Below are 15,195 nucleotides of genomic sequence, written 5' to 3'. Positions count from 1 at the left end.
AGTCAAGAGCCATCTGTACTTCTAATGTAGAAGGCACGACTATTCTTAGACCCGAGTCATTGACTTCGAGACAGTAAAAAGATTCCGTAAGTTCCATACAACCGTAACCTACTTTAGGAATGCTTTTGTTTATTCGTATTCTAGAATTAATAGCAACACCAGAAAATACACCGTTTTTTTTGTTTTTTGTTTTTTTTTGTTTTTTTGATTTAAGTTACATTAAAAAGTACTTGCATTAAAGTCTTTAAGATTTTTAGCTTAACGAAAGTAATTTTGTCCAAAAATGGTCTCATCGGACTGGACAATATATATATATATATATATATATATATATATATATATATATATATATATATATATATATATATATATATATATATATATATATATATACAGGGGCGGATCCAAGGGACTATAGGCACTATAGGCACTTGTCCCCTTGACGCTCAGGTATACACTGGATAAAATGGGCTTCAATTTTTCTTTACACTGGATAAAGCGGCAAACTATTGTTTAGCCCCTCCCTTGATCATATCCTGGATCCGCCACTGGTGTTATATATAATAAACCTGAAAGTCGGGACATTAAATGTCCCGGCAGAACTACGTCGGGACACGGAAAGTTCTTTCGGAAATTGGGACTGTCCTGACAAAGTCGGGGCGAACGATAACCCTATTTGGATCAAATCAATAAAAGCACACCAATTATTAACCTTACACTGCATTATTAGGATACGTTTACTTGGTTATTAAAATTACTTTAAGTTATAAAGAAAGAGCTTTCGCATTATATATTGTCTGAATCAGGGGCGGATCCAGGACCGACTCCTGGGGGGGGAGTTGTCATAATGCTACTTTTAAGGGTTCCAAACTCTGGGATGGATTTTATTTATATATATAAAATAAGAAAGTTTCCTCTTCTGGAGGGGGGCGATCGCCCCGATCGTCCCCCCTGGATCCGCCCCTAGTCTGAATTAAATCAAGTATACAGTTGACTTATATAGGCCTAGTAGAATGAATGCCTTAAGTAGTATTAATGATCAGAATATCAATAAAAGGCATCTTAAATGATATGTATGTGTTATTATCTATGTAATGAAGCTATAATTGCTTAATTACTATATTTCTTAGCTTCTGCCTACTTCTTTATTCTGCATCATTAGTTTTTGATTTTTTTTTTCAGATTCTCTTTATTTCCAGAGAGGAGAGAGAGTACTTACAGTGTGTTTCAGTTAATGCATCCATCTAGGTACGGGTGGGATACAACCTGCCTTGGAAAGAACATGGAATATAAATATACTGTATATAATTTTATGGAGGATTTTTTGTGCAGACGAATCTTTTTGGTTTCAAACATTACGTATCAGATCACGTTATTGAAGATAGTGTATGCATCATTGTTAGGAACAGAGTACTAAATCCTGAGAGGATTGGGAGAAATTTCCCCCACTTAATATTTTTTTGGAAGAAAATTCCCTTGCTACTAATAACATAGGCTACAGGGAGAGAAGTGAATGAATGATACTATTATCATTATCAGAAGTTTGCAAATTAATTCCAGTAATTCACATGCAAATGTAATTAATGGGTAAACTATATGGTTAGCAATATCCCTATAGTTCAGGGGCGCACTCACGCGGGGGTTCAACGGATCTGGAGCCCTCAAAACTTGACATATGTCTATAATACATTTTTTTAAAGTACATTTATGCTTGCTTGAGAAGGAGTGGAAGTCTGATAAAGACATATTTATTGTGTCAAAACTGTTACGTGATTGTGTGTTTTATTACATATATCACATAGTCTTGCTCAGTGTGTTATTGTGTTATTTATTGTAATGAAATTTGCTTATGACGTGGTAGCTGTTTGTTAAATTGTTGGGAAATCTCGTTGCTCTTAAGCAATGACCTCGCAAATTGCAAGACACAAAATGGCTTCTCTGATGCTGTTGTCGCTACTTTATTGTAGACGATGACAGCTCTCAAGGGGGAGGGAGGAACAGATGGTGTAAACTTTGTACTTTTCCTTTATGTAGGGATCTGAGGAATGTGTTATGTCTTGTAGTGTTTGTAGAAAATAAGTTGTTGAAATCTATTTTTTGCTTTAATATGGTGTATATGATTTTTTATACTTCTGTATAACATAGTTTGAAATTGTATACACCTTATTCAACGTCAAGACAATCGTCAGCCTGTTTTAAGAAAGTTTTGTTAATATTGCCATAAAGCTAAATTTCCACCTCATTTGTAGGACACGTAAGCACTCTGTTTATTTTTTTAAAAAAAATCAAAATTACAGTGTTCCATTACGAAAATAACGGTCAAGTGGAGTGAGAATACAGTTTATTTTAAAGTAATCTTTGCTAAGTTAAGCTTAAGCGAAAAATTAGGAAAACGATTTGAATTCAAATATTCTTCGTTAGACTACACTCAATCATAAAACAAGGAATACGGTTTACATTAAAACAATATATTTTTTTAAAATTACGTTCAAGTGTAAAACAAGAAATATGGCGTATGTTGAAATGATCTTTGTTAAATTACATTCAAGCATAAAGCAATGAATACGGTTTTCTTTGAAATATTTTTTTTTTAAACGCGTTCAAGCGTAAAACAAGAAATATGGCATATGTTGAAATATGTATCAAGTGCATTTCGCATCTCTACTAGGGATTTGAACTGGCGTCCCCTAAAGTGATTGTCCAAGGAATGGAATACGTGATAATTGGACAGTGCAATGTCCTGGGAGTATGGCGGATGCAATAGTGTTTCCCATCCAAGGTGTAGAATGGTGTCCTGGGTCATCCTAGCCACGTGGGGCTTAGTGTTGTCCTGTAACAGGAAGACCTCTTTGCGATTCAGAAGTACTGGCTCCAGAATTTTGAGTTTTTCTTGAACACGGCTGAATACACAATTGCATTGACGTTCTGACCAGCTGGTAGCAGTTTCCGATGCACGATGCCGCGAGCAGTCCACCAAATGCATAGGAGGACCTTCTTCTGGTGCAATGCTGATTTCGGCTGTTTTGGAACAGGTTCATGGGATGCTAAGCAATGATGACGGCGCTGTGGAGCTTTGTACAGCACCCACTTATCACATGTCAACACCCTGTCCTAAAATGGATCCTCAGATGAGACAGCAAAGAAATACAGCTGTCTGCTCGCATTGCTTTCTGGCCAGGAGTCAAACCATGTGGAACCTATCAATCCAATTGTAGTGCTTTCCAAGTTGATGGTGGTGCTGTCGAATGATTTCTCCACTCACACTGAATTGTAGACCCAGTTCCTCCCATGTTGGCTCTGTTCGCCTCAATTGCTGCCTGAAGATGTTCATTTTGTACATGTGTTCAGGGGCGCCGGAACCGGGGGGGCAAGGGGGGCAGTTGCCCCTCCTGAAATTTTCAAAGGGGGCAAGATACCCTTTTTGCCCCCTCACTTTCAGACTGTAGAAACATCACACAACACTGATTATATGAACTAAATTTTGCTTTTTATAGTAATGTGAAAAAAATTATATATTCCAGATTCATCTTTCTCTTTGAAACAAGACACTGGGCGCTTTTTCTGCCCCCATGTTAGAAAGAGTTAGGAAAAGAATTGAAAATTCTCTTTATTTCCATTGGTGTACATTCTCAAAACACTGTATAAATTATTTTAAAATTTTTGTTTAAGTAATCGTAAGTCTGCAATATGAAACGAGTCGTGGAGCGAAATTTTAAAGTTTGAAAAATATAACAGTTTAAATGAGTAACAGGTCATTTAGGAACTAAATACATTTTCCATAAAGTTAAATTAATGTTCTTACAAACAATATGCAGAGTGCAATAAGATTTATAGTGAGGAGGAAAAATGTATAAGGTAGGATTAATAATTCAGAGCATATGAAAAATGCGAACTCTATTGTCGTTCCGTTCGTTTAATCCTTTCACTATCATTTTTTTCGGAGTGAAAAACATTAATATATGGCTATTTTAAGTTGTTTTCAAACGTATAAATATATATAAAAAACATTTTCCACCGTTTCGTTTTTCGATGTGTGAAGGGTGGCACATTATGTATCCCTCTGATATTTTTATGTGGGACCTTTATGTCCCAGTGGTATTGACATGAATGATCATCTTGTATTTTCAATTATGAAATGTGTATTGTCAGAAAAACAATTGGGTCGTATTTATGATTACAAATATTTTACATTTCGGAATCCTTTTCCAAATTACAGTACATGCAACTACTGCTTTATCACTAATACATTGTTCCTCACTTTCATCTGTTCCATTATCACTTTTATTGTTCACGTTCACTTCCACTACTGTCTATTGGATAATATTAATAAGAATTCTGTGAACCATTAGCGGGTTTCTCTTTACCAGGGGAACATCGATTCATAGCAATAAAATGTGGTAAATTACAAGGGTTCTCTGAGAATGTATCGTGGGACACATATATCCCAGTGGTAGTGAAAGGGTTCAGATATGAGTGCTGAAACAGAACCTCTATTTCAGCTCTCCTTTCAGACCAAGTTTGTAAACAAGAATAAGAAAGACAGTCACTGCTTATAATAACTAGTAGTGTGAGATATTTAGCTCGCAGTGGTCGAGCAATCAGTGGACATTTGCGTAGTACGGGTAATTTGATGTCACTCCTGGATGAAAGAAAAATGGATGTGCCTGTTCTCAACCAATGGATTAATCGACAGGATAACTGGCTTAGTGCTGATTGAAAGAATTTTAAAGATTATGGGACATGCAATATAGAGAGACTTGGTAGCAGAAGTTAAAGAGTCTGCATTTTATGCAACCATAGCCGACTCCACGACTGATATTTCAAAGAAAGAACAGTTGTATCTGTGTGCGCTGTATTGATTCTGATTCATGAAACCCAACAAAATATTTATGGAAATGATCACCCCACATGGCACAAAATAGGAAACAGAATTTACGATCCAAGATATTCTAACGAACCCTAACCCGAATGCAGAAAATATACGCGAACAGTGTCATGATGGTGCAGCTATCATGTCAGGACGAGTGAGTGGTGTGCAGAAGATAACTTCGACTCAACATCCGAAAGCTGTATACATTCAGTGCAGTAATCATGCATTAGATCTTCCATTGCAAGAAGTAGCACGAAAATGCGAACCTTTGTGTGACGTGCGGGCCATAGTGAAAGACGTTTGAAACATCAACCTGGATTCTTCAAAACGATAGACAATATAAGCACGCCGACATTGTTCTTGAACCCTGTAAAACTATCAACAAAAGTAATCCTAAACATTTATTGCCTGTTTGTCCTACTCGCTGGTGTGTTAGGCGAAAATCTCTAATCAGATTTCAATCTACTACAAACGAATTCAAATCACGTTCGAAAAGAATCATCAGTAATACAAGTGGTCCAAACGATGATCAAAAAATAATTCTAAAAGGACATTTGAAAAGAATGAATAAATTCATAATGATATTTTTTCTGATAGTCAGTATACGTGCTTTTGTACCTTGCGGACAACTGGCGAAAGTGCTTCAAAATTCTGAAGCTTCTGCTTCTGGAGCTAAAAGAGCAGCAACACTCTGAGAAACCTACGAACGCACAGTGCATTTGAAAACATCTATAAGGAAGCAAAGGAAAATGCAGACATATTACACTTAAAATTGGCCACTTCATCAAGATCAAAGAGAATACCAATTAGGTTGGAGGAGACTGATAATCCTTCTATAGCAGCTACCCTAGAACCTGTATCACATCTTCGAAAAATGTACTTCGAAATCATTGATTCTTTGTTGAATGAAGTGCAGTGTCGTTTCAGTCAGCCACATCAATCAGGTGGGCCTCTCTCAAGAGAATATTTGAAGCAGGTATTGGGAGTTCACTTGACGGATTTTAACGTGGATAGATTATGAGCTCAGCTCAGGCTGCTTCCACCCACTTTGATGACGACTGAGTCGCTGATGATCATCAGAATATTAAAAACTATTAGTGCTGAAACCCCACTGTTCGCAGTCTTCTCGACCAAGCTGTTCGTCTAGGGACTTTCGTTCTCACTATGCCAGCTTCTTGAGCATTTGCGAAAGATCATTAAGCTATTTGCGTACAGGGGCGTCATTTAGGGGAGGCAGGGAGGGGTATTTCCCCCCTCCTGAGTGAGATTTATATAGATTTTATCAATATAATAGTAGTAAGTCAATGAAAAACGCGAAATTTTTCATATATCAAGGGGTCTTGCCCCCCCCCAAGCCAAATCTGAAATGATGCTACTGTTTGCGTAATCTAAAGACATATTTGAGGACGTCCATGACGCAGGAAAGATTGGCTCATCTGCTGTTGTTGCATATGTGTAGCGACCAGATTTAAACACCATTGCAAGAGAATTCATATCAAAGACAAGCGAAAGAAAAGATAGGCCTACTATTGGTCAATTTTGAAAAGAAATAAATGTAGAATTACGTAAGTGAAAATATTATGCGTATTATAACCAATTATTTAAATTACAAAATAGCACTTAAAATTCAATATAAACTTTAATTATTTCTTATTAATTGTGTCGTACTTTATTAGTGTGAAGTGAAGTGAATATAATGAGATTAGGAAGAGAGGTGAATGTAATAACAAACTGGATATACTGAAGTAAGTGCAGTAAAAATTACAAATAACTCTGGATAATTAGTGTAATTGAATTTTCTATATAAATTTTATGAAGTGTTTAGTGAAAATTCCATTTTTCCATTTCTGGTACGAAGTCAAGTAGGTAGAAAAAATATTTTTTCTTATTTTTTACTTAATTATGTAGCCTGTTTTATAATGTACAAGTTACTTTCTACTACAAAGTGCTACAAAGTTTGTAGTTCTAAATAGCAATTTCTAATATTACAGTGTACTGCAACACCAGAAATGGATTTTTAAAAATATAATTTTAATTTCCTCATTTCCAAGTGATTTAAGTAGCTTTAAGATTATGTAATAGTGTCCGTGTGGCCATGTCCAATACAGTTAAAAATATGTACCAGTATATAAAATAGTAAAATTTGTACTTACAAACAGTCATTGTGAGCAGTACAAATTTTACAATTTTATTTTTAATTTTGATTTCAGTGGTTGAAAATTTCTGCACCAGACCAAAATCCAGCACCAAACTGACACGGGATTAATTAATCGAAAGATGTAAACTAAGATGCCTCTAATAGATGGAAATTTCACTCTCACGAAACTGTTTACAGCTTCATTATATTATTATTATTATTATTATTATTATTGGGTAATTCCACGGGAATGTACACCAAAAGTGTATTTTCTAAACTTATGTGTTTCGCTTGTTTTTGTCACCCATATCTTCGATTGAGGTCTAAAATTATGAATGCTATATAATTTTCTGCAGTTTGTACAGTGCTGAACTGACAACAGTGCTGATCCAATATGGCCGCTCTGTGAGACAAGCTGAAAGGCATATCGACTGACATTTAATTGTCGATCATTCATTTTATTGAGAAGAGAAGAAAAAGGTGTTTACAATTTTGAGTGCAGAGTACCGTATTGTGTATCACTACATATGCGAATGTTGTCTACTTTCAGCTGTTTAAGTGGTATTTCATATTAGAAAACTGGTCTTGTGCTGTAGTGTGCGTCACGAAAAAAAAAACATTTTTTCCTGCTGAAAGTTAGTTATTGCATGTAACGGTTTAATACTTTCAATTTTCCTTCTTGATAGATAGAGCAACTATTTGCCGTGATATTGATTTGAAAACTCAAATAAACACAGACTTACAATTACTGAAGTGTATGTAGTGTGCGTCACGGGTAGTGTGTGTCACGTTCAAGCATGGTGAAAACTGCTGCACAACGTAAAGCAGAGCACGGAAAGGCTCCGTACGCCCGGAAATAATACCGAATTTCGAAGAAAAGAGACTCAAAAACAGAGAATTAGACGTGAAAGGTAAAATAAAAATATTACAATTGAAGAGAAGGAGCATATGCAAAAGAAGAAGAGGGAAGAAATGAGACGATATCGTCAGAAAAAGAAATTAAGCACAGCTATTGATGCTAGGTTAAATAAACAAGTACCAGTGCATCTTCACTTAACAAAGTGTTTTCATCTCGGTGTTCATATGGGAAAGCTATGGCTAAAGTTAAGAGAAGCGTACCTCATAGTTCCAATAAGCGTAAGGTTGTTGTTAAACAATTGTTTCAACAGTTTGCACCCGACAATAAAAAGCCAGCCAAGACACTAGATCAAAGTTCATCAAAAACGGCAACTGAAGAAGCAGTTATTCAGTTTTATTTATGCGATGCAATATCTTAACAGGCAAGAAACAGAATCCTGATATAGAGATTGGAAGTTGTAAATTCTGTGAACTTCGGCCGAAACATGCCTGCTGAACGCGAACACCACCAAATCTTTCTGTGTATCAATCACGAGAATGTTAGATTACTGTTAAATTCATGTTCATTTCTGTCAAACAGCACAAATGATCTGATTTCGTCTCGTAGTGTGCGACGATGAATCTGAGACCTGTATGTTTCATACTTGACAAGAATGTGGTGAATTACCAAAGTTCGTTTCGCTTCACAACTCTACTAAACCAATGGACACGAATATGGAAATCACCTATCAACAATAGACTACTGATGAGACTGGCAAAGTGCCGAAAGAGAAAATGTCAAGAACATTAAAGGAAGTGATGAAAAAACTATAGAATAAACTACCTGTTTTTATACCATGCATTGATACTGCGTCACCAGGCAAATTATTTTAAAATCCTGAAGAAAAAATTGGGTTGATTTAGTTTAACGTCCCATGGTTATGCCTGCTAGGCTAAAGATGACGTGGACCTACTGATTATAGTGGAATTCTAACCACTTTGGTCCTTCAACTGTAACCCCACCGGAATTCGAACCCGGGACCACGCTATCCGAAATCAAGCGTGCTAGCCACTAGGACAAGAAGGGGTTCCCTGAAAGAAAATGTACCGGAAAACACAATAATCATGCAAATAAATTTTAGTGAAAACTACACATTTCCGAAACATGCTAAATCCTTTTTGGTCGCTCAATAAGTATAGTTGAGTTTGCTCTTTCATTTCTCGAATACCTTTTGACATATACACCTCAGTTTCCTATTTTTTTAAAGTGCGTTTTGGTTTCTAACAAACATTATTGAAACGAAACTACTGCAGGTATCGATAGGCATTTGAAAAAATAAAAGAAACAATATGCTTACTGAATCACCAAAATGCGTTTATTTATTTAACGAACACCAGATACGGCTCAGAGGCCATTTTACACTAAGGAAAGGATTTGGGAAAGTGTCGTCCAGAGTGGATTTGCTAGGTACCATCCCGGCATTTGTCTGGTAGGACTGAGGGAAAAGCAGAAAAACCCGTCAGAATGGTCGGCAGTGGTATCGAACCCACAATCTCCCGACTGCGAACCAACAGAGTACCTCAGTAGCATGTTTCGGAAATACATTCCACAGCTGTACGAGGTACGATGAATAACAAATTCAAACAATCAATAAGATTCTAAACAATAGGAAAATATAAGTGTTGTCATTGAAGGAAGTGTAGTGTGCGTCACAAGTGAACTGTAGTGTGCGTCACAGAGAAATTCCATTGTCATATGTTTACTACAGTGAAGTGCGAATGAAACGGTGGTTGTGAGAACACTGCATTCCTTCTGGAAAATGTTTGTGTACAAAATACATTTTGTAAAGTCATTCGGAGGAAGATTTACTAAATTCAAAATATGAGTAAAATTTTACTTCCCTTTCTGTAGTTTGAGTCACGTTTTAGTGTATAAATATAACGTGGTATTTTAATAATTAAATACAAAAATACCAATATCTGGAAAATATAATATGTCCTTTCTATAATCATATTTAGTGGTTTGTATTTAAAAATCGTTACATTCGTTACCATAGTTAAGGTTTAAAATATACGAGCATGTTCCTTTGTAGAGTGCGTCACGCGTGGAAATAGCCTATTATTATTATTATTATTATTATTATTATTATTATTATTATTATTATTATTATTATTATTATTATTATTAACCAATCAAATCAAATTATTGTTACATTACAAACATATATTCGTATTATCTTACCTATGTTACATTCCCGTGTCTATTTTCTAGACAGCAGTTTGCCCCCCCAGCTGAAAAATACTTCCGACGCCACTGCATGTGTTGGTCTTTCGACACGTGGTGCGTCTTCAAATGTTTCGTCACCTTCCTTAAGCTTGTTAAACTGCCGCTGCACGGTCCGCGTAGTCACAACTTCACCAAAGGCCTGGAATATCTCTGCCCCGAAGCAGCGGCGTTTGACCCCAGTTTGAACTCGTACAACATACACACCCTTATGACGCTCTGTGGAGGTCCCATGTTCACTCTGTCCTCACGCAAATTCACGGTGTAACTGAACTGTCAGAACGAGGTAGTATGTTGGATATACCCACACCAACAACTGACCTTCGCCTTGGGGTCCCTGGTTCGATCCCAGCTCGCGACGTGTGGCCTTTGTGGTGGACAAACACCGCGCTCGTGGGTTTTCTCGGGGTTCTCCCGTTTCCTCCCACTTTCTTCATTCCACCATTTCACTCCTCTTTCATCATCACCGTCTCCTTTAGCCTAACCGGCATAACCGTGGAAAGTAAAACTTAAAGATTTCATTTCATTTCATTTAACCTTCACCTTATCTCCATTAGCATTTAACTCACAGTGTGAGAACCAATTGAACGCAGACCTCCAAAAAACGCGACAGAACTTTTTTAGTTACCTATATATAATGTACCCAAAGATCAAAGTAGTTGTTGTCGAACAGGAAAGAGTGAGTTTGCCAATATTTGATGTTCACTCTCCTTTCTTGACGTTAATAAAGGGATAACTATGTCAATTTTACGTCAAAGGAGTAGTGCATACGTACGTATGCGATCTCTATGAGCACAGATATTTGAAATACTTGTCGCTTTGCGTCATAACAGGTTAATTTAGAAATACTTTACCATATTTCCTGTGGTGCTTATGGCGTGGAGCATCTCTTTCAACGGTCATTGGTTTGACGTCAATGTTGCATTTGTAAAGGTAGAGATAGGAAAGGGGAAATAAGTGGGAGTTACTTCAAAACGGAGACATTCAATTTCCTGTATCCGGAATAGTGTTGTTAACAAACAGTTGTTACAGTTCAAGTGATTATGTAAAACCAGATTTTTTCTCTTCTATTTAAGTTACATCTGCAACACTTATTTTTTTTCAATTAATTATATTGGTTAACCTTGCATCATAAAAAATTGCAAACAGAACGCATCAAAACGAAAAAAGTACATACGTAAAGATTAGTTAAAACATTGTTCATTTACGACCTAAAATTTTCAGCAATTTTGGGTAAAAGTCAATGAGCAACATAAAACAACGTTTATTTAGTACAACTAATATTATTTGATTGAAACAAAAGTTTGTCTATAGCAATTAATAACATTTTATTAAACTTTTTTTTTTTACAAGAATATAATGATATGTTTAATTCGATCAAGCACGTTTTATTAAATATGCTGTACCATCAATATTTCATCAAGCGCTTGGTAGGAATAGCCAGAGATAATTTGTATATACATTCACCAGCGAAAGTAATTTCCCCCTTGACTGCTATGATTCCAATAGGTTAGGTCCAGGCTCTTGCTGGTATCGCAATCGCCTAAACAGGAAGCAATTCAACTTACACGTAACATTTCAACCAGAAGATGAAACTTTGTAAGCCTATAGACAGTGGCGGATCTAGAAGGTAAAAAACTGGAGGGGCCAGGCAGAGCCCAGACTTTGATAGGTATTTCATGAGTTTTCAAAAATATATAAATAATAGTTTAAATTATTTTTGTCAATCAAAAAACTGGGGGGCTTAGATCCCCGGCCCTGGAATAGATCCGCCACTGCCTATGGAGCACTAAATCCGGGCTTTTACTGTATAGTTGATGCATGGGGAAATTTCTCCATTTCAAAATTAATCTCTATTGTTTGAAGTGTGCTGTCAAATTAGTCTCACATATCAATGACATTATAACTGATTGTGTGTGTATTCTTATCGATTGTGTGTATTATTTCATCTCACATTTGACTGTATGTAGTGAAATGTGAGAAGAAATTAAAAAAAAAAAAACATTGATCATACATGAGCTAAAAATGGTCGAAATTAAGTGAAAATATCGAATTTGGAATAATTGAAGGAAATAAGTTGTCTCCATTCGCGAAACTACTTTAATTACCCGTAATTCTTGTCATTCGAACATCACTTTACTTTTCCACGAGAAAAAGATGTTGCATATCACCCTGAAGTATGGATTGAAATTTAAATTGAAATTTTGAGAGGATTCGAACTCGGATCTCGTGTGTAGACACCCAATGTGGTAACCACTTGCCTACGCCGATCACTTACTTGATGTTCCACACAAACTGATAGTAGTTGAAAACCTTTTACCTAGGTAAGTTATATGAAAGGCTAGTCCAGATACTAAAGCCTGGATGAAAAGATGATTATCAGTTGAGTTACTCATCATATTCTTCTGCAACGCAGAAAAAAGGTTAAATAGATCTTCCTGAATGAAGAAAATGTTTCCAAATATTCCTTAAGTTGAGGCTGGAATTTTTAAATGTTGGTCCTGCATTCTTGGAAGAAGAAAAGATGGCAGATGTTATTTTGTAATCCTTAAAATTGTATCAAGACCTGCAGGAATATTAGTTTCGAGATATGGAGTGCTTGGATCCCAAGTGGCCTAACTTAAAAATAAATAAATAAAATGGACGAATAGTGCTTTTATTCACTTCTTTTCTATTATTGTTTTGTTATTACTAGACTTGCAAACTATGCTATGCATGAGAGTATGAAGTCGTAGAGCTTTGTCCTTCCGTCCGTCTCTTTGTCTCTCAGCAAGAATCAGAGCAAAAACGGTATCAAGAAGCTGTTTTCTGCAGTCGATTCAGTATTCCAGGAATAGGTTCTGTCTTATTCGTCAACCTGTTATTAAAACCGAAAGCAATTGAAATTAACCATTTTCGGTTTCAAAGTTTTTCGCTGTAGAACGAAAAGGGTAGTAGATAGGAACAAGTGATTGTATGCAAACGATTCAGTGTCTCAGGGAAACATATCGTTGCCATCCGCAACACTCTGCCAAAACTGGAAGTGGTTGAAATTTACTAGTTTTAGTTTCGATACTGATTTTCATACAGCAAAAACGATAAATGATATCATGAAGCATTTTCTTAGAATCGATCTAACATCCCAAGAATGAGCTTTCTCTCGGCTTTTATGCATGTGTTGATACCGCAAGTGGTAAAAATTACGTTTATTCAATTACAATACTGATCGCAAAATGGATAAAACGGAAATAGCGATAAGCAGATTTTTAAATATGGCTTTAGTACCAAGAATATGTTTTATCTCTGATTTTATTCTTTCTATTGCAACCATAGAAGTGATAAACACCAATTATCACTTGTTCGATCCCGGTCCCCGCCAAGTGAACTTTGGGTGGAAAAACACCGCGTGCGTGGGTTTCCTCGGGGTTCTCCCGTTTCCTCCCACTTTCTTCATTCCATCATTTCATTCATTTCTCATCATCACCGTCTTCTTTAGCCTAGCCGGCATAACCGTAGGACGTAAAACTCAAAGATTTCATTTCATTTTACCAATTATCACTTCTGGTTTTAATGTTAATCCCCAAAGAGCAGAAGCAGTAAGTAATAGCGAGTAATGACTTTTTGATACGGATTCAGCATCCGAGGAAGATAATCTATTTGATCTTATTTCTCTGTTACAACCAGTAGTTATAGACTACTACTAAACTGCAAGTTTAAATAATGGACCCACAAAGTTTGGAAACAAGAGGGCTAGGAATGATCAATTTAGATATCATCGGATTAAGTGAAATAAGAAGAAAAGATTAAGTAAACGAGTGGAAGTGCGTTCACCTGTCCTATTATAGAGAATCAGAATGTAACTAGACTAGTAGTGCTAGATTTCTTATCAACGAAAAACTGAATAGCAATGTCTTGGAGATGGTAAGTACATCTAATCGAGTAGCAAGGCTTGCCATCAAACTCTCCCGTACATATCGAAGATGTTAATTTTGTTTCTGATTTAGGCGCCAGTTTTGAAAACGAGGCGATTGCACAACAATACAAATCTAATTTGATACATAATTCTATATCTTTTGATTTAAATTATCTAGATATAAAACTTATATTCTCGAGTACCATGACGAGCTGGCGCCGAGAGCTCTGTGAATGGGGATAAAAATGAGTCTATGCATCGCAAAATCAACTAAGTTTAGAGTAACCTTTGAGGAGGTCGTTTTCCCGTAGATCTGCTATTGACGGTAAAAATGTTTATTTGTACCTTTACAACATCAATAGGTCTGTATTTGTTATTTGGTCTAATAAGTTATTCTCGAACAGAAAACAATTTACTATGGATTTTTTTAAATTGTATTTTTTCTTTGTCACTGTTTTGTAGTCCAGGTCTCAAACACTTTTTCTTTTAGTTTTTGTTTAGTTTTACTTCAAACAAATAAATAATTATAAGGTGTTTCTTCTTGTAATTTACAAACCAGTTTGTCCTCAATATGGTTTAATGGGGACACGGTGGCTCAATGATTAAGTGCTTACCTCTGGTGTGTGAGGTTCCTGGTTTAATACCTGCTGAAGTAAGTTTACGGTGGACGACATCGTGTGCGTGGGTTTTCTCGGAGTACTCCCGTTTCCTCCCACATTCTCATTGCACATTACTTCCCTTAATCATCCGTCTCCCTTAGCCCAATAGGCATAATCCGGCAATAAGATGGAATAATTGCTGGAATGATAACGTGGAAGAAAACGCTGATACCACGAGAAAACCCACGGACACGATGTTGTCCACCACAAACTTCCTTGGCCGGGGATCGAACCAGCGACCCCAAGCACCAGAGGTAAGAGCTCTACCACTAAGTCACTGTGCCCCCTAATTAGACCCTATTCCAAATGGCCATTTACTAAATTCCATGTCTCTGTCACTCAGATATTCTGAGATATTCACATTTTACTACAATAACTGTCACTTCTACTGTATTTCCCTCCCTTCTTCGTGGAATTACCAAATTATTATTATTATTATTATTATTATTATTATTATTATTATTATTATTATTATTATTATTATTATTATTATTATTATTATTATTATTATTATTA

This window comes from Thermobia domestica, chromosome 1 (genome assembly GCF_964235325.1).
Source record: "Thermobia domestica chromosome 1, izTheDome1.hap1.1, whole genome shotgun sequence".
Lineage (NCBI taxonomy): Eukaryota > Metazoa > Arthropoda > Insecta > Zygentoma > Lepismatidae > Thermobia > Thermobia domestica.
The sequence above is the reverse complement of the archived record's forward strand: the minus strand, read 5'-3'. Positions refer to the sequence as shown.